The sequence below is a fragment of the Sesamum indicum genome, linkage group LG4 (assembly GCF_026168435.1).
Source record: "Sesamum indicum cultivar Baizhima isolate 11 linkage group LG4, ASM2616843v1, whole genome shotgun sequence".
Taxonomy (NCBI): domain Eukaryota; kingdom Viridiplantae; phylum Streptophyta; class Magnoliopsida; order Lamiales; family Pedaliaceae; genus Sesamum; species Sesamum indicum.
Window position 1 is genome coordinate 4,706,279 of NC_142660.1, and position 21,798 is coordinate 4,728,076.

The following is a 21,798-nucleotide window of genomic DNA, read 5'->3' on the forward strand; positions in this document are numbered from 1 at the left end:
TCTTATATCATGTTAATTATATGTAGTCTCCTAAATACTGTACGTAGTACTGTTATATTTATAAATATGTAGGTCATCAAATTAGAAAATTAATTAGATATATTTTTATATGTGAATATAGTGATATATCATCATGTTACGAAAATTGGGAATGTGGATGTATAATAACAACCTCTCATGGAGGACAAGTCGGACATCGGAGTTTGAGGATGGGCTTAAGACTTTCATGAAAATGGGCAAAGAGTTAGCGTAGACATGTGGATGGAGACAAAATTAAGTGTCATTGCCGAAAATACAAAAACTCAAAGTTCAGAACACACGATGATGTCAGTTATCACTTGTCTATGTGAAGATTTATTCTAAAATATTGTAATTGGACTTCTCATGGCGAGATAGGGTGCAGAAAAGTACTTTGACGCTATGACTGTCCCTCAAGTGTCTGAGGAGCAAACCCAGCTGGCCATGTCGAGGATAATTATTCACATTACGATAATGAACAACTTATGGGTTGGGTGCATCAAATGGGTTTTGATGTGGCCGATTTGAGTTATTTTTCTGCTTCTCACGATGTTTTGCCTGATGATTGTATGATGTCCTACCCTGTTGATGCTGGTCCTTCTTCATATTGTTATGACGGTGGCCCCTATGATTATGAGTCAGGGTTGGCAGACCATTTTTAAGTGTAGTGCATGTTACCTACCAGCCATTGTGGAATGGTTGCACCCAATCTCAATTGGCAACTGTTGCTGAGTTGATGGATATCAAGGTGGACGGCCATATTTCTGAGCGATCATAAGATCGAATTTCCTAGTGGGCTAATAGAGTATTGCTCCCGGGTCATACCCTGCCGAGAGACTATTACAGTATGAAAAAGTTGATAAAAGATTTGGGTTTACCCATTGAGAGGATCGATGCGTGTACGACTGCATGTTGTACTCGAAGGACGATGTCGAGTGGGAGTACTGCAAATTTTGTGGGGACGCTAGGTACAAGCCGACTCGAGGGCGAGACCACACTGCAAGAAGTCCTCGTATGCCGTCCTTATGTACCTACCGCTTACTCTCTGTCTACAGAGGTTATATTCTTCAAAAGCAACTGTCAAACACATGACATGGCATGCCACACATTAAATGGGGGAGGGGTCAATGTGTCATCCATCTAATGCCAAAGCTTGGAAGCATTTTGATCGGATGTATCCCGATTCTGCAGAAGAGCCGCATAATATTCGGTTGGGCCTTTGCACAGACGGTTTTGCGCTTCACGGTTAGTACAGTTGTACTTCTTTATGTTGTCGCATTATCATTACACCATACAATCTCCTCCCTGGTATGTGTATGAGTTCTGAGTACATGTTCCTGATGATGGTGGTCCCTGGCCCTTCTGATCCGAAGCGTCTGATCGATGTGTAATTGAAACCATTGATCCAAAAGCTACTGCAATTGTGGAATATGGGTGTTCGGACGTACGACAATGCTACGGACAACGCATTCATCATGTGGGCGGCGTTGCTGTGGATGGTGAACAGCCTACCCGCTTATAGGATGGCATCTAGGTGGAATACGAATGGTGTTATGGGTTGCCCAATTCGTGTGGATAGCACACGGGCATTCCATCTATAGCACAGTAGAGATGCGTGCTATTTTGACTGCCACAAATAGTTTCTCCCTGAGCACCATCCCTACCGAAGGAACAAGAAAGCCTTCACGAAAGAACCGTGTTGAATATAAGCTTGCACGTCCGAGGCTGATAGGAGACCAGATCCTAGATTGGGTTGCAGACATTAGTCCTTCCGTTGACATTCCCTTCCGGTTGTGGAAGCGACCACAAGTGGACGAAGAAAAACATTTTTTTTGGGATCTGCCATACTAATCTACGCATCTTATTCGACACAACGCTGATGTCATGCACATTGAGAAAAATATGTTTGGTTATATATGAATGCACATAGGGATTTGAAGATCATCTGTAACCGCCTGGAGCTTGAGTTGAATGAATGTAGAGCTAGAACATTATGCCTAAAGCAGTCTATACCCTGATGAAGGAGTAGAAGAGGAGGATATTTGGATGGATTCGTGGCCTTAGGTTTTCTGATAGCTACGCGTCTAACCTTGCCCGCTGCGTTGACATGACAGAATTGCGGGATGGAGCATCTCATTGTGCACCTGCCGTATAAAGCTCGTGTAGGGGCGGGCAGTGGAATATAGATGGATGAACCCATTTGAAAGGTTCCTATGGGAGTTGATGAAAATGGTGAAAAGTAAAACACATGAAGAAGCATCAATTGTCGAGGAAATCAGTTTGTTTTCTTCATAGTACTTTAAGCCTAAGGCGCCTTCCAAACAAAGCATGCCTCGTAGGAATGATGAGCGCACGAGCAGCAATGCTGGAATCTAGGTGTCTATTTTCAACTACCCTGGTAGGGCTAGTGGGGCCTTGAAGAAGCTTGGTTCAAACGACATGTAAGTTAATCTATTTTTTTTAATTTTTAAAAATATGTTGTGTCCAAGTTCAAAATATTTGATTAATATATGAACGTGTAGGTACATTCCAAGTTAAACTACACTGGCAACAAGCTCCTGAAGTGTCATTATTGGGGTCCAAGTGCAGAAGTGACGTCGATGCCTTGCTACTTTGTGAACAGGTACAACTTCCAGACAGAACGTCACAACCACGGCAAGTCAACAATGAACTGTGGGGCCGTGTGTCAAAAATTCATCGTATACAGACGAGGACAATGACTTATATGGAATCAGCAAAGAGATCATTCAATTGGCCTATCCACTTATTTCGAACTTGTATATCGTTCTATTCAAGTGTCGTTGGGTCGATCCACTAAGAGGTATGAAGGTACATCCACGCTATCATCTCGTTGATATAAATTTCAGAAATGTGTACCAAAAGAATTAGCCATTCATACTTGCACAACAAGTAGTGCAAGTGTACTATATTGAGTACACAAGTATGAAAAGGGACAAAGGTCTTATGAACCCTTTTCACAGTTTCAAAGGCTACCAGCCATACAAACATGATCGCCACGTTAACACTAATGTTTATTATTAATCCTTTTGGAACATTACACACACTCTGGCTTGGTCTTTTTGTACAGATTTATTTGCAGGTGTTGTGCGATCCACGACATGGTGGGATAACAAAAACCATTGTGACTAGCCATAATTTTTCTAGGACACTTGTTCGGGTCTTTTGTTGTAAGGGAGTAGTACCCCTTATTTATTGTTGCTCTATTTGTAAGGGAGTAGTACTCCTTGTTTATGGCTTTACTAGAAATTCTATGGAGGTAGCTCTCCCCACTGTAACTATTTTGTGCATTTTAATATAGAAGGACTGGGGACTCCGAAAAGCTCCCCCCACCTCTAGGTGGTTTCTTTTTTAAAAAAAAAAAGTATGAAGAGCGACAAAGTGGATCTGATGGTTGTCTGCATAACAAAGGCTCAGAAAGTTGTTGATGAGTCCAAATGGTCTGAGATTGCATATCAGCCATAGAGAGTCGTACTAATCCCTGAAGTTGCTACGGACAGTCAGTCGTACGATCTATGTGATCCCACTGGTTTACAAATTATGGTTGATCTTTCAATTGCACACCAGCAGGTTGTAGGTACTTTACGGATTGAAGCTGGTAAAACTGATAATGAAGATGAAGAGGATGATAAAGACAACTTCGAGGACTACAAGACTGACGATGATGGATACGAGGCTACATAATGTATATTTTTTTAATGGAAATATTTTCTATTGCAATGTTGTAAAATAAAAAAAAATTATAATTTTTTTTAACTTTTTTAAATACTTATTATTTGGAACGATCAATTTATTAAAAAAATCGTTACAAAGGCCATTATAAAATAAGGCGATCAACTTTTGTCAACAGGCGGGAAGTAAAATGATGTAACGACCAAATTTCAAAAAGCCATTACAAAATTCATTACAAACTAAAATTTTTTGAAATCAAAATAAAAGAACAGGTGCGAATTTTAATTTTGATCGGTCGTTACGAAGTCTGTTACAGATGCCATTACAATGATAAATTATACCAACTCTTACAAAAGCAGTTACAGAAAATGAGTCATCTCATAAATTCAAATCGAAATATACACTATCGTACATTCGAGCACGCGATTCATACCAAATTTAAATATATACAAATATGTACCATTAAATCATATTAGACGGTATGATTTTAAATCGCATGGCTTTCCAGGGATGATATGTTGAAATCTGTATAACCAAATTAACGTAATTTGTTCTTAATATGTTTGCAAGAGATGGTCTTGAGGATGATGGAGGATTGTCAGAGACAACATAATAGCAATGAAAAGCATCGATTGTCCGCTTAAGGCTCCATGGCCCGGACGAGCAGCAAGTCTAGTGTAGCACTCCCTACTCGCTACATCTAATTATCACTGTTTCATCCTTTCTTTAATCAAAACTCATTCTATAAGTAATTCTCTTTCAACTCGTTCTATATATATATTATATTGATAAATTAGAATTTATTTTACAAGTTGAAAGAGAATTACTTATAGAATGAGTTTGGATTAAAGAAAGGATGAAACAGTGATAATTAGATGTAGCGAGTAGGGAGTGCTACATCTGGTAGTCAGCAGCAGGTGGCCGGAAGAGGGGCCGAGTATTCGGTCTAGGCTCTAAGACCCATCACTTGATTGTTGGACCATCCCAGGCGACCCAGTTGACTGCTCCCTTGCCCTCGCCACCACAACCGCAACGCCCTAACATAGATGATCGGGTGTCGGCGCTCGAGCGCTACATCAGAAGCGCTGATTCAAACTGGCCCGAGTAATCTAGCACCCGAGCCTCCAGGTGATCCCCCGGTACCCGATGACGACAAACACGCGACTGTTGGGGATAATAATTTAGTTTAGGATTCTTTTTGGTAGTTTGTAAAAATACAATTTTATAAGTATTATTTTAATTTTTGTAATTAAATTGTTTTTTTGTATAATGTGTGTTTTATATAAATTTATTTACTTAGTTTTACCAAATATAAATTTAAAATATATTAAAAAAATTTAAATAAAATAAATATTAAAATATATTAAAAAATAACAAATTTTGTAACTGCATTTGTAATGACTTTTGTAATACACCAATATAATGTAAAATCATCAGACCGTTACGGATAATGTGCCAAAAATAGTTACAAATTAAATACGGGGCCGTTCCAAAAATCGTTACAAAATGAGTGAAAAAAACAGTTACAAATGCAGTGCCAAAAATAGATACAAATATAATAGAAAACAATTATAAAGAGCATTACAAAAACCATTCCAAATATCTGGCAAAATCATACCTAAATGTGTTACAAAGGCCGTTATGAGAACATTCATATCAAATCCAACCTAACAGTTACAAAAGCCTTTCCAACTTAATTTTATTTCATGTTACTAGTTTTGTAACAACTACAGTAGACCGTTACAATAGCCATTACAATTTGTAATGGCTTTTTGACAAGCTGTTACAAATACTTTGTAACGCCTCGTTTAGCCGCGGTAGGCCTAGCCGTTCCAAAAGAAAAAATATTATAAAATTTAAAAAAACCGTTCCAATAAAATAATTTTTTTATAGCGTTCCAACAAAAGTCATTACACCATGAAGAAAAGATCAAATTCTAACATTAAAATAAAACATAAAATAAATATATCTTATATTTAAGTTCTAAATAAAAATATATGGCTTCAGAAATATACATAATTAATTCATTTTTAAAAAGTAAACAACTATTAATCTTCAATTAATTAATGTACGTAATGAAAAAAGTTTAATAATTCAAATTGGTAAAATTATTATGATCATATCTAGAGTTTTTAGGAATTGCATAAATATATATATATATATATACCAAGAATAATTTTAATATAACAACCATAATTGAAATCATGTAAGGAAATATGAATATCTAAAATATATAATAAATATAACAATAAATTATATAAAGATTATGCAAATAGAATTTGTAAGAAGTATATTTTATGAAGCAGAAATTAAAGACAATTATGAGTAGAAGAAAACTTACTTGAATATCAGAATTTGAATAGAAAGAATTTACAGAACAATTGAATGTACAGAGATATTAATTATCCAAGACATCCGATTTATGTAATATGAAAGAAGAACTGAATGAAGAAGAACTAGACGAAGAACAAGAGAAAGAACTTCTAAGAAGCAAATGCCAGTGAGTGTGTGTGAGAAAAGCTCTCAAAGATAAGTTGTGATTTTTTCTCCTACAATTGCTTCCGTTTATATAAATGAAGAAATGATTGATCTTCTCCTCCATCATGAACTTCAATTATTTTGCTGATTGTGGCTGTCTTTCAAGCTTCCATAATGCAGCTAGTGAGCTGGAAAACCTGAAATGAATTTTTGAATTTTTTATTTTTGAATTTTTTTTTCCATCATTATTACATTATTGTTACATCATTCTCAATTTTGCATGGAATTGTTACATCAAATTAAATTGGACTAAAACTACCAAAACAATTATGGAATTGGACTAAAAATACCAAAACAATCATCTTTATTTTCGTCTCCCAGATGAATTGGCGATAGAGTCTTCTTTGTTACTTTGTATTTCTTCAAGAATTTTTGCATTTCCTCCGTGGTTGTTGCTTTGGCAATTATTGCAAATAAATTATTTTTCCTCAGTACAAAATTGTTCTTGCTCCTAATTAATCTCTTTGCCAAGAATTGTTCATGTCTTGTATACTGTGGGATTTTGTTTGAACCATTCCAAAATTGTTGTTTGTTCAAAAGTTTCTGTGTTCATTTTGTCCCACCATTTTATGCAACATTTCTTTCCCAGGGAAAATATGACCGTGTCTTCATCAATTTGGATGGGTTTGAATTGAGGTTCGATATTCAGAATCCAGGTCAGATTAAATTGAATGTAAAATTTGAGTATATTGGGAAGGTGTTGTCCTGGAAACATACTGATCTTGAGATTTTTCATAAAGAATTTAAATGCTCTCTTAGCCGATTTCGAAAGAATTTGTGGTTTTGGACCGAAATAATACCACCATCTGACAAATCAATTTGGAATTTTTTTCTGGAGAAATCTTGGTACCGAAAAAGAAATAGAAAGACATGGTATTTTTCTCATTTTGTTTAAAAAGAAAATGTTGAAAGGCTTTGATGTAATCCCAATAGGAAATTAATGGATATTTTTTATTTGAAATATTTTTGAGCTCATAATAGAGAATGAAATTTATGAAAAATTTTCTGTAGCCAATTTGTGAGGAGTTAGCTGGGGTTCCTTTAGGGGGCATATTTTGAATAAAAATAAATCTTGTTGAGACAAGAATGTCTTCATAGAATTGTTGGATTTTGAGAGGATCTTCATATATCCTGTTATGATTTTCATCAACGACCATGGTTTCCATTAGAACAGGATTATCTTGAGTTTGTTCGTTAATCCATTCATCCTCAATTATACAATCGAGGTGAAAATCTACTTTCTCATAATATGGGGAGATTGGTGAATTGGATTGGGAACTAGTAGGTCTAATATTAGAAGTCCCTGCTATATCCTTGTAAGTTTGAGTGAGTTTGGAAGGGACAAGAGGAATTGATTTCCCCAACGGGGTAAATCTGTTGTTAATTTGGATGACAGTTTGTGGTAATGTTGGTGTTTTTGAGGTTGTCTGGGTGAGACTTTGTGTTTTTGGTTGGAGAGATGGGGGCAAAATTCGTAATGGTTTTGCATTTTGAGGACTTTGTGGTTTCACGATTTGAAGATTTTGGGGTTTTAATTGGGTCTTCTCTGGTGTTAGAGAAGAGTATTCTAATTCCAGAATTTGGGCTGTTTGTTTTGCTAAAGGGCTTACCTTTAACTTTGATTCTTCACTTGATTTTGACATCCCTGCAAAAATTCTCTTGTCAAATAGTCAGGAATGTGATTGTGAGCTCCCTTAATATATTCAATATCAAAATCAAATACAGATAATAAAGCTTGCCATCTGGCAAAAATTTGTTTTGAAACTAAATTTTTAACATCTTTTGTAAGTACATCTTTTGCAGCTTGACAATCAATTTTTAAAAGAAATTTCTGATTTAATAAATCATCTTGGAATTTAGAAATGCATAAGACAATAGATAATATTTCCTTTTTTATTGTAGGATAATTTTTTTGAGCTGTAGTTTTCCAAATTCGAAAATAATATCTTACTATTGTTTCTTTATTATTAATAATTTGACTAAGAATACCTCAATATCCTAGTTCAGATGCATCTGTTTGTACAATTTTTGGTGCAGTTGGATGATATATACTTAGACAAAGGATTTATTTAATTTTTAATTTTAATTTTTTCACTAAATCTGTATGAATTTGAGTCCAAGGAGGTGGTGGAGTTTTTAATCTTTCATATAATAGTTTATATATTTGTCTAAGATTTGGGTAGAAATCTGAAACATAATTTAGGCTTCCTAAGAATCTTTGTCATTGAGTTTTATCTAAAATTTGGTCCGAAAATTTTTTTCCAAAAGTTAGAGATCTTTGAATGATGTCCTAAAAATCTAATATTAGTTTGGAAGAGGTTTATTTGGGAGCTGAAATAACTAAGCCATTATCTTTAATTAGTTTAAGAAATATTTGTAGATGTTTCCAGTGTTTTTCCATATTTTCACTGAGGACTAAAACATCATCAATATAAACAATAGTGAAAGAAGTATATGGAGTGAAAATGTCATTCATAATTTTTTTGGAATTCTGAAAGATCATTTTTAAACCCAAATGCATAACATTCCACTCAAATTGGCCAAAAGGGAGAGTAAAAGTTGTTTTATATCTATCTTTTTCATCAATTTGAATTTGCCAGAATCCTGATTTCATATCAAATTTAGAAAATATTTTTGCATTATAAAGTCTTTTAAGAAGATCTGTCTTATTAGGTATGGGATACCTAATACATCTTAATGCTTTATTTAAAGATTTATAATTTATAACTAACCTAGGTGTCCCTCTTTCTAATTTTGCATTTTTCTGGACATAAAGAGCTGGATAAGACCAAGGAGACTTTGAAGGGCGAATTAATTTTTTATTAAGAAGATCTTGAATTTCTTTTTTGCAATATTCTAGTAATTCTTGGTTCATTTGAATTGGCCTAACTTTAGTGAGAATTTGTCTTTTGTCAAAATCTGTTTTTAAGGGAGAGTAATAACATGTTTTTTTCTTTCCCAAAATGCATTTGCTAATTCTAAACAAACTTGGCTTTGAATTTGATTTTGAAATTCAAGAATTTTCTTTTGAGTGAAAGGTGCAGAAATTTGTTCTTCTATTTTCTTGTGAGAAATTTCGTCTTTCAAAAAGAGAATTTATTTTTCTTTATTACTAATTTCTTGAAATATAAAAATATCTTGGACTTCTTTAATATCTCTTTGGGTTACAAGAAATTGAAATTGAAATAAGATATCTTTTCCCATTACTTTGGTCCTAATCCCTTCAGAACTTACATTAATTGGATAAAGCATTTGAAGAAAAGCATTTTCTGAAATTATTGGAGTATTAAGATCTTTAACTAGCACAAAACTAGCTTTGAAACAAATTCCATTATTACAAATATGGGCTTTTGAAAGTTTGAAGTTAATTTTAAGACTAGCTAAATTAGTAGCTGAGAGTTTTTCTTTAGTTTTTTCAAAATATTTAGTGGGGATTAATCCTTCTTGAATACAATTCATGTCTGCTCCCGAATCCATTAAAGCGATGGCAGTTAATTTAAAATCTTCAATAACTAAATTAATTTTTACATACCATTTTGGATAAGCAATTCTAGAGATAGTATTAATAAAAGATTCTTCTTCTTTAGAGACTTTAGATGGAGATATTTTATTGGAATTTTCTTTGAAAATTTGATTTTGAAGTTTTCTGATTTAAATTTTTTATTCTAATTAATCATGGTTTTGTTTTAAAGTTTTAACTTCCTTTTTTAATTGTCTAACTTCATGTTTTAGGTCAGATATTGATACTTTAGAATTAGAAGAATCAAACATATTCATGATTTTTGAGAAATCTATTTTAGGAGGGGGTTTTGTTTTATGAGGATTTTGGATTTTGTCAATAAGAACTAAGATTAACGAAAATTGGTTAGTTAAGGTAGCTTTTTGCTGAGCAACTAGTACATTCATTATTATCTTCTAAATTAGAGTTTTGGGATTCTTCTTCTTCTGAGGAATATCCTTCATCTGTTTGGATTTGATCTAATTGTTCTTCTAAACTAGAATTTTCGATTTCAAATATTTTTAAATCTTCTTCATCTAGGATTCTTAATAATTGATTTGTTAACTCTTCTCCTAAACTTAATTCATAAATTTTCTTTCGCATGCTATAGCTAGTGGCATAATGACCTGATTTTTGGCATTTATGACGTATAATGCAATTAGGGACACTAGAATATTTTAACTTTAAAAAAAAATTCTTTGGAAATTAGGTTTAGAAGAGGGTTTAGTAGGGGATTTAAAAGGAGTTTTCTTTGATGATCTATGCATATGATTGTTATAGTGTTTTGACTTTGATGATGATGATGGTGACCTTATCTTTTGAAATTCAAATTGTTCACACCAACTTCCTAACTCTTTTCTAGTAGTAAGATTTTGTTTCTTTAATTGGGCTTTTAATGTTAAATCATTGCATAATTGTAATCCTACTAGATTAACATGATTTATAATTTCTCAATAAGAAAAGGAATGCAATATTTTCGTATTTTTCTTTAGTTTTTATACGGACTTTTTCTGCAAACGATTTTGGTAATCCTGAAATAAACTTTTCTTTTCAGAAATAACTATTTGCATCATTTCTTTCATAAATTTTGGATAAAAAGACATCTTTATATCATCTAAAATCATGGAGTTTTCTACACTTTAAATTTTGTAAAAATTCTGTATTTCTTTCTTGATATATTTGAGGATTTTCAATAAAATGAGTAGTAGTTGTATATATTAGAGAAGATATTGCATTAGAAATGGGTCTTCCTTCATCGTTATTAATAATATTTCCTTTTGAATCTCTTTTAACACTTGAAAGAATTTGAGTTTTGGCTTCATCAGTTATAATATTATCCCACCAACCTTTGTGCCCTTGCTGTGAAAACCAGAGAAACCCCTATTCGGGACAAAAATTCAGGTCACACAAAATAAACCCGAACCTGATCAGGACAAGGTAAAAAGAAATTTTTTTATAAAAAATAAGTAAAAATTAAAAAAATATAAAAAATCAAGGATAAGACTGTCGTCAGAAAACGATAAAAGCCAACAATCAGCAAAGTAGGAAAGCCAGTTGGAAATCATGTGACCGACAAACCGTTATGACCGACAACTAGAAATCACGAGGCGATGGCAAATGCAATGATGTCGTCACAAAATAAGTTTGGAGTCCGAATTTGAAGTCCACGGATGCCTATAAATAAAGATTCAATGAAGCAGAACGGCGACTTCAGAAAACTTCTCCTACTCTTCAAAGCATTAGAATTCTGAGTCTTTTTCAATCTTTTGTAGTATTTTAATTTTTCAGTTTATGGGAGTTTTCCCAACAAGTCAAGTCCTCTACACCATGAGAGACTAAAACAGTTGTCTCCTCCAATGGAGGAATAATATCCATGTAATATTCTCTATATTTCTTCAATAAAAGTTAGGCTTCTGTTCAACCTGTTTGTCCAAAATTCTATTAATTCCCTATATTAGAATCCCTTTTACGCCCTAAGGTAGGAAACGAAATAGGGCTGTGTTGTTTTGTTACTGAAGGACCCAAGTTCTTGCGGACCATCTGCTGCGGTAGTGTGGTTGGAGGAAGTATGTAAAACCGAGGGCTTGGAATACCCGAAAACAGAGCGGTCAAAGGAAGGTACGAAGTTATGGGGTCTTAATTTATTTCGGAAGCATGTTGGGCCATTTTTAGAGCATTAAAATGGACTATTAGACTTTATTATTAAAGAAGGGCAAAGTGGGCATAAAATTGGCTGAAGGACTGAATTTAAGCAAAAAAGAAAGGTACAGGATTAAAACTGATATTGTCAAAGTTAAATACCAAAAGGATTTTTGGACATAAATAGAGGACTATTCGAATCTTTCTCCCGTGATTTTTTCTCCTACAATTGCTTCTATTTATAGAAATAAAGAAATGATTGATCTTCTCCTCCATCATGCACTTGAATTATTTTACTGATTGTGATTGTCTTTCAAGCTTCTATAATACAGCTAGTAGACTGCAAAAGCTTAAATTAATTTTTGGATTTTTTATTTATATATATATATATACACTCCAATTCTTGTCCATCAAACTAGAGATTTTAAATTGATGGAGACGAGAACGAATGAAAGAGAAAGTGAAAGATTGAATTAAACAGACAAGAAAGAGAGAAAGAAGAAGGGAAGAAAGAAACATTTTAATTTCATCTACAAAGTTGAAGTTTTCCTTCTATTCAATTCCAGTCACAACCTTTTCAAATATTATTATCCTAATGTATTTGTTTTCATTGTAAAAAGACAAGTATACCCCTACTTAAATATTATTAATTATATTATGGAATATTTAATATTAAAACACTAATATTTTTTAATCCAAAATATTTGAAAAGAATCTGAACATGAATGAGTCCAATTACAAAAGGTAATTTAATACCCCATAACAATTGAAAATTGGGAAAAATACAAGCAACTCCCTTATGATATTGCAAATGAGTACATTACCCCCTTATGAAAAAACAAATAGTGATTTACCTTCCTATAATTTCTAAAATGAAGCAATTTACCTCCTTATATAAGGAGGTAAATTGCTTCATTTTAAAAAATGCAGGGGGGTAAACTGCTATAATTTTTTTTCATACCGGTGTATGTGCATATTTTTAATATTATATGGAGATAAATTACTATTCATTCACACAAGACACTTCAATAACCTCAATTACACAAGGTTTTTAATTAAATTGTTGGCTTCTGGAAGAATTCTGCTTTGCAGCACCAAGGGAAATGGGTATCATAGACAAGAGGTTGTGGAAGAGCCCGTGACTGATCCAGTTTCAGGAGATAAGCCAATACAGAAACTTTTTCCATTGTATCTGCTATTTTGTTTTATGTGGATTAATAAATCAACTCATGCTCCTTGATATATACTTATTTAATCCTTGATCTTGGTATTTCATCTTATTGCATCATATTCTACAGTAGAGGATTGGAAGAAGCCTCCAGTTCTTGACTCTTAAGGATAAAGAATTCTTCATCAAATCAATTCTGCCATAGTCTTTCATATTCATATTCTGCTGAACACAAGCCAATTTTCATATTCAAATCAATAATTAAACAAAAAAATATCTATAGTATTTAAAATTTATAACATAATAATTGATGATATTTAATGGTTATTTACAAAATATTGTTCAGTAAAATAATTGAATATTGAATTTTATACAAGTTTAGACTATTATATATAGGAAGAATGTCATTGAAATGACATAATTATATAATTCGAAATTTATAAAAATATTATAGAATTTATAAAGTTACGCCCATAGCACGAGCTTCATGCTAGTTCATAATATAATACAATTGGTGCTCCTAAAATCACTTGGATTATATTTCCAGGTACTTTACTGCAATGCTATTCCTTTACCTTCTATATCTGTTTTTAGTACAATAGTTTGATGCCAGATTAAACTTGTTCTTCCTTCATCTCTATGACAGAGACTGAAAGTACCGGATTGAAAGATGAACTCTCAACTTCAATCACTCCAATCAATTTCCTACAAAAACCACATAGATTAATATGATAAAAGTACTGGTCCTGTGACAGACAATCCAATCAACACACACCAAATGCACGGGTCCTGGTCCATTTTATTGTTCTTTTACCAAATTTTAGGGCATTCCCTATCAACATTGTTCTGCAGGAGCATTTAACTGCAAACTTCAAATTCTTGGAGGCAACAAGTTTGAATATGATCTACAGTAGCTCCAAATTCTGGGTATTTGAGGTGGCGCGCATGCGCTGCTTATTGTTTTAGTGGGTGTGTGGAACACTGAAATGTATGACTACGAAGATTAGGAGGGGTTGTGAAAAGCTATTGAAGGAAGAAAATGATGTGGAAATTGAAGAGATGAGAGAAACAAGTGAAAATTTGATGAGAAAATGTGTAAACGAAAAGTAATAAGTAGAAAAGAAATGGAATATATGCTCTTCATTTAATTTATAAAAATTAATAAGTATGGCACATTCTATATAGGTACTTAATTTTTAAAATATATATTGTTTTATTTATTTTTATGGAGTAAAAAAGTATCTTAAAAATATATATTAAGATAATAAGTTAATATAAATATTTTGATTTATAAAAAATTATTGACAAACAAAAGATAATAAATAACGGTTGAGGAATAAAAAATGCATGTTTGAAAAAAAATAACAATCAAAAGATAGTTAAAAGTAATTAATTAATTTTAAAATTTTAAAAATAATAGTGATGCCAGTAAAAGGTTTGTTCTTCTATGGATTTTGGATTTTTGAGTTCTTTGATCCAAGTTTTCCCCAAAATCGAAATTTGTGCTTGATCGAAAAAATCTGGAAATTAATATAGGATAAATTGCAATCTACCTGCTTTTGTTATGGAGAATAGGTAAACAACCCTCTTATGAAAAATAAAATAACAATTTACCTACTTATACTTTAAAAAATGAAATAATTTACTTCCTTATCTAAAATAATAAATTACTTCATTTTTTAAAGCATAAAAAGATAAAATACTATTTCTTTTTGATAAAAAGATAATTTATTCATTTTTAATATCATAAAAAAATAAATTGTTATTCACCCTACTAATATATAAGGTCTCTCATTAATCAAGTCTTTCTATTTCAATGTTGTCATTTGATTGCAGGGTTGATCGAGAGCTAAGTATAGGAGACGACGCATTGGTAAGGTTAGGAATGCTTGTTCCTTTTGTTGTCGATATGCTTATTGAGAGATTTACTTTTGAGATGTTGACTAGGCACCGACATGGAATCAACTTGATTTTCTGGCTTATGAAAAATCTTTGCAGCGGCAGGCGGACGGGAGCTGGTAGAGGGTTGTGGTGGCGGGTGGGTTAGGGAAGGATTCTGGAGGTAGCTATATATATATATATAGAGTTTAATGCAATTTACTCTCTTATAATGTTGTAAATAAGTAAATTACTTTTTTATAAAAAATAAATAACAATTTTTTCCTTGATATTTTTTAAAATAGAATAATTTACCCCATGTCTAGGGAGGTAATTGTTTAATTTTAAAAAACATATAAGGCTAAATTGCTGCATTTTAAAAAGCACATGGAGGTAAATTACTAATTTTTTTTCATAGGGGATAATTTGCACATTTACAATATCACAGGAGGCTAAATTGCATTTTTTTCCTATATATATATTACAATCGTAATATTTATCTATATCTATATCGATATAATAAATAATATTTATTTATTTATACTATATAAAAGATTCATATATACTAAATATCTATCTATGTATATTATTATAAAAGAAAATTTTTTGTCGTACCAACTTTTAAATACAAAAATTTATCATTCATTTTATTTTTTTCTTTAAAAAATCTGATCAAATTAGTAATTTCAATAGTTTTTAATAATTTCACATTATATTTTTTTGTTTCTCTTAACCACCCACTATTCCATATTTTTCTCTCGCTTTCACTTTTTTATATTTATTATAATTTATAATTATAATTAATTCTTTTCACAATTTTTTTCTTATTATCTCACACTAAAATTTTCTTTTATTCCCGCTTAAGATGAAAAACTAGTAATAAATACCAAAATAATGTATAAATTTGGACCATTCATCATATTAAATCCTGAACGTTGATTTAGATAAACTAATATGAACCGTTAGATTGATGATAAATAAGATTATTGAGTTTACTTATCTGTGAACCTTTAACTCAGACCATTGCAATTAACATTTTCATTCTTTACTTCAAATTTATCTTCAAATAAATCCAAGAGAAAAAACTATTATCATTATACTTTATCTTATGCTCAATCAAAAGGAATATGAAAAATCTTATATCAAGAAAACTTATTTCATCTTATTTTTTCAAATAGAAATAAAATGAGATCACAATTACTCATAATGTTAAACTCCCATTTTGAGTCTTTTCTTAACTTATTATTGTGGAATAAAGTGACCCTGCAAATGTAAAAAAACACTCGATTTACAAAAGAGAAATGTTTTACGTTTTACGTCACAACAACAAAAGTTGGCAGCAGTAACTATAGTATATTGGAATCTCTTAACTCATATTATATGGCAATATATATATATATATATATAGAATGATGGATATATAATTTAAGAAATTTTATTAATTATATGGTAATTGTATCATATTTGTATCTGATTAGTTTAGTTATACTAAATTAATTTGAATAAAAAAAATTAAAATATGAATAAGATACACTTGTCATATTATTAATTTAATTCTACTATATTTAATTTGGATAAAAAATTTTAAAAATAGAAATAATATATACTTGCTTTGTTTTTAATTTGTTTCTACTCAATTTATATGCGGTAAGAATTATTAGAAATACCGATGGTCTCCCTCTCCCGTGCTTGCTTCCAAGTTCCATTTAAGAGTATTAAGCGAGAGATACGAAGAGACAACTCTGCAGCTAGGAAGGAATTCAAGATCATACCCATCTTCCCTTTCCTTTTTCACAGACATGCATACCGACTTTGAAGGTTTTTTATTCTGAGAGTTTCTGTCTTCGTTCGTACATTCTCAACTCATTTTGGCCAACAGGGCTAAGAGTAAGATCAGCAGTTCCAACTTCACATCGATTTACTATGGCTTTTGGGGGTATGTCATATTCAGTTTCGTATCTCTTTCTTTTCATTTTGTATTTGTAATTCTTCGCATAAGGACTTCCGATCCGGGTTATTACAATGATACTAATGGTTGAAGATAAGAGTTTCATCAGTCGTTAGAGAATAAGTTTCAATTTTAACATGAGTTAAAAAAATAAATATTGGAGAAAGAAGATGTCTTTGTGTGTTATGTCACTGTTCAAAGAAAAGAGTTACTGTTGTAGTCATTAGTTAGTGAAAATGTTTCAATGTAAAATTACTGAAGAAAGAAGATGTCTTTGTGTATTTGTTCCACTGTTGTGTGGATTTTCTTGACTTTTGAGTGTTTGTGTTGGACTGTTCCAATTTTCAGTTTTGTGTAAGAAGCTTGAAGAATGAATAACATCCCTTGCTTTCCCGTTAGAGAAACCTATGAATATATATATCTTTGTTTGTCTGACTTTATATCTCGTTGTTTGTTTGATTCACTGGTCGTCTGAATTTTCTTGACTTTTCCAAACAATCAGCGAAACAAACACTTCCGTTTTGAGTTATGCATGAGAAGATTCAAGACTAAATTTACATAGATTTCTTTCCCGATTCAAAAATTCATAAATATTTATTTGTTTGTTTGACTTTATATATCTCTGTGAAGAGTTGAGGTAAGCCTGGGCAACGTGTCCTTTCTAACTCAAATGGTAAAAGACTTCGAATTACTCAGGTAAGATCCACCACATCCCCGCTTAAAACAAAATTGAACTGTTCTTTGTTATATTTTTTTGATTATTGTGTGTGATAGAGCATGATCTCTTATTCAAAACTGCTTAGAACAAATCTGAAATAGTCTTTGTTATATTTGTTTTATTCTCGTGTATGATATGATAGCACTTGATAACATATTGAACAGTATTAAGAACAAAATTGAATTCATTTCTTGTTATATTTGTTTGATTTTTGTGTTTGTTAAAGTTGATGTCATATTGAATATTGTTTATAACAAAATTGAACCATCTTTTATTCTATTTGTTTGATTTTTGTGTGTGATAGAACTTGATATCATATTCAATACTATTTAGAACAAAATTGAACTGTTCTTTCTTATATTTGTTTGATTGTTGTGTGTGATTAACTTGATATCATGTTGAATACTTATTGTCTTTTAGGCGTCTTTGGGGATTGGCAATGCGACGGAAAAGACCATTGTCCAATGTAGTGTTGGGAGGAAGAGGAGACCAATTATCCTGTGTGCTTTGGTACCATGTAAAGTTGAGTCATGTCGTTTGGAGTTGGAGACATTGATGAAAATGAGACATAGCGAGCTGCTAGTTTCGCCACCTTCCCCGATAAGTTCGTAATATATTTGATGTTGAATCTTGATTATGTGCTTAGTTTGTTTGAAATTATTATGATTTCGTATAAATATTTTGTAGGTTTAGTCTCATATCCATAATATTAGTTGGTCAGCTTTCTTTCTACACACTTGTATGTTTAAGGCAACCTATGTTAAATTAAATATCATTGTAATTCTGTTGTTGATGTTTTATAAGGATATTTTCATTCCTATGCGATAGTTACACTTACACAACTTTCCCAATAATTATTAGTATATATAAAGCATTGTATGTTTATGTCAAGATAATTATTATTTTTTACGTATGTTAAAGGAGAAGATTGTTCCTATTAAATTGGTTAAACAACTTTCTGTAATAATGTTTGTGTTTAAAAGTTTAAATAAACATCCGCTAAATTCTTCGGACTATCTAGCTACTCTATAAATTATTTAGGGAAGTTCCATTCTTATGACATGATAACTTTCTCATTGAAGATAATAAATTTAGTTTGGATAAATAAATTTACATGTCAAATATATTGTATTTCTTTTAGTATTGCAAATAGTAGATGATGTCATGTTTTTTTCTTTATTCGCGGTTATAAACGCATGTATCTTGTTAGCTCTCAGAGTGAAAATCAAAGAGTCATTTTGAAAAATTAAGTAGGTTTAGGTATCTAGTATTACAGAGAGAATTAACGTATTTGTGTGTTGGGAACAATTTGTCAATGAAAAGCAAACTAGACATGGTGACATGATATAAAACTCTGGAATACTATATGCTGGTATTCCAAAATTCTTTAGTTTTTTTGGGTGCTTGATCATGTATGCTAACACTATTGATTGTTTTGGTATATCTAGTTTTAGTTAGACCATTTGTTTGATTTAAGCATTGAGATAATGTTGTCAGGAAAAAAGAAGACTAAGGAACCTAGGTTCAAACGTCTCAAGAAGAAGTTTGATGTTGAGTTTGATCAAGAGCAAAGATGAACCTGTTGGCAGCCATGACTGTGAACTGAAGGAAAACGAAGATGTAATTGAGGCAAGTTGTCAACAACAAAGGTAATATGGATAATTGATTATAACTTTGTAATAAATTTCTTATGTGGATTATTTTTCTTAAATTTATCTTCTTTGTTCAAAAACAATAATTTCTTTAACTTTGTTATGTTCCATTTCGAGGCGCATTGAACAACTTCTTATTTATTGGTGTTTCTTAATTTTCGCTTTGAATTATTCACACAAGGTGGAAAGTTGCAGTATGAGTCTAATCCTCATTGTGATGTATTTTGTATTTTGATAGAGATACAAAAATAGGTGAAGAGAAAGAAATTTCCCAACAGATGGAACCCCAAAAAGTTGGTGATGATTATGCCAAACTGCGAACGAGAAAATGGTGAATGTAAGGATTTGATGGTGGTTCATGATAATGTCAAGAGTAAGGATATTGTTGGAGAGAAAGGAACACACACAATGCAGATCACGTCCGATCATTTTCAACCAAATGACTCCACAGATGCGTAAGAATGTCCTTTCCTTTGAACTCAAAACTGAAAAATGTTGTGTTTTCAATGGTAATATTGTTCATTTTGTTACCTATCTTAAAATTTCATATTGTTTATTTGTTGATTTATGAAGGCTTGTGTTAAGTGATAAGGATCAATCTCAAGAGGAGATGATGGTGATTATTGATAGTCTAAAAAAATAGAGGTGTTGTTGGAGATGATGGCACACACTCAGCTCAGAATGTGTGTGATCACATTCAACCGAATGACTCAACAAATATGTAAGAATGCCTTTCCCTTTCAACTCAAAATAGAAAAAGGTTTGAACTGATTTCATACATAATATAACCTTATGTTGCTGGCGATCTTTTATTCAAGTAAATCTTTATAAACTATATTTAAACACGGAAGATGATTTGACCATGTCCTTGGTCTTGTGTTGTTAGCTGTGAAAGTGATTTGGAATCGAAGAAGGTGGATGATATAGGTGGATTGATGGGGTCTTCAGCTGAGGCTGCAAATTTGAAGAGTGCGATTGAAGTCGTGATGATAAATCAAGGACTTGATATATCTAATAAGAAGGATATACCGACAGATTATGATGAAGCTATGATTGATGCGTGAGTTTTCTTTTATCTTTTCTAGAGATGCTAAAGGTTCAATGTCTCTCCAATATCATAAGATTTTAAGTGTGTGGTCTTTCAATATTCTTGAGTTAATGATGAGCAAATGTAGAGTACAGAAAGCCTGATATATGAGTTTGTAGATTTTTTTGTCAAGCACAAATTTCACTAGAGTAAAATTTGTTGTCATCTTTTTTTCTACTTTCAGTGCTGTCATTTGGTTGTAGCTTTTATCATTGCAGTGATTTTAACATTGTACATGACGCACTTCCCATGGATACTCAGTCCAAGTCCAAGAAGAGGACTTTGGAGAAAAAAAAAATAACTAAAAGTAAAATAAATAAATCAGAAGTAAAAGTGGAAGGTATTTTTGGTAAAAGCAGCAATATGGTTCAGAATGAAGGGAAGGTAGTTATGTATGAGCCAAATGAGGAAAAGGCGGTCGGGTACAAGCAGGATGATGAAACACAGTCTTTACCGAATGGGTTGATTATTGAAGAATTGGCTAAGAGAGATCCTAAAGAAAAATTAGCTCTACGTGGGAGAAAGGTACGTTCATGTCAGCATAATTTTCGCACGTAGAGCTAATTTTCCTTTACGATCTCTCTTAGCCAATTCTTCAATAATCAACTCATTCGGTAAAGACTGTGCTTCATCATCCTGCTTGTACCCGACCACCTTTTCCTCATTTGGCTCTTACACAACTCCCTTCCCTTCATTCTGAACCATATTGCATATGCTTGTACTAGAACTACCTTCCACTTTTACTTCTGATTTATTTATTTTAATTTTAGATATTTTCTTTTTCTCCAAAGTCCTCTTCTTGGACATGGACTTAGTATCCATAGGAAGTGTGTCATGTACAATGTTAAAATCACTGCAATGATAAAAGCTACAATCAAATGACAGCACTCCAAGTAGAAAAAGAGATGACAACAAATTTTACTCTAGTGAAATTTGTGCTTGACAAAAAAATCTGCAAACTCATATATCAGGCTTTCTGTACTCTACATTTGCTCATCATTAACTCAAGAATATTGAAAGACCACACACTTAAAATCTTATGATATTGGAGAGATATTGAACCTTTAGCATCTCTAGCAAAGATAAAAGAAAACTCACGCATCAATCATTGCTTCATAATAATCTGTCGGTATATCCTTCTTATTAGATATATCAAGTCCTTGATTTATCATCACGACTTCAATCACACTCTTCAAATTTGCAGCCTCAGCTGAAGACCCCATCAATCCACCTATATCATCCACCTTCTTCGATTCCAAATCACTTTCACAGCTAACAACACAAGACCAAGGACATGGTCACAATCATCTTCCGTGTTTAAATATAGTTTATAAAGATTTACTTGAATAAAAGATCGCCAGCAACATAAGGTTATATTATGTATGAAATCAGTTCAAACCTTTTTCTATTTTGAGTTCAAAGGGAAAGGAATTCTTACATATTTGTTGAGTCATTCGGTTGAA

General features: G+C 32.1%; 1 long non-coding RNA gene across 3 annotated transcripts; it reads left to right on the plus strand.

Annotated features, from left to right (window-relative positions):
* The first annotated feature begins 16,587 nt into the window (after nt 1-16,587).
* On the plus strand, nt 16,588-20,512 carry LOC148788293 (uncharacterized). Of its 3 annotated transcripts, XR_016065261.1 has the most exons (7): nt 16,588-16,866; nt 17,509-17,574; nt 18,017-18,200; nt 19,094-19,245; nt 19,487-19,703; nt 19,822-19,969; nt 20,135-20,512. It is a non-coding gene; the product is annotated as an uncharacterized LOC148788293 (long non-coding RNA). The 3 variants fall into 3 exon arrangements; XR_016065260.1 differs by having other exon boundaries at nt 16,588-17,574; XR_016065262.1 differs by lacking the exon at nt 17,509-17,574.
* Nucleotides 20,513-21,798: the final 1,286 nt, after the last annotated feature.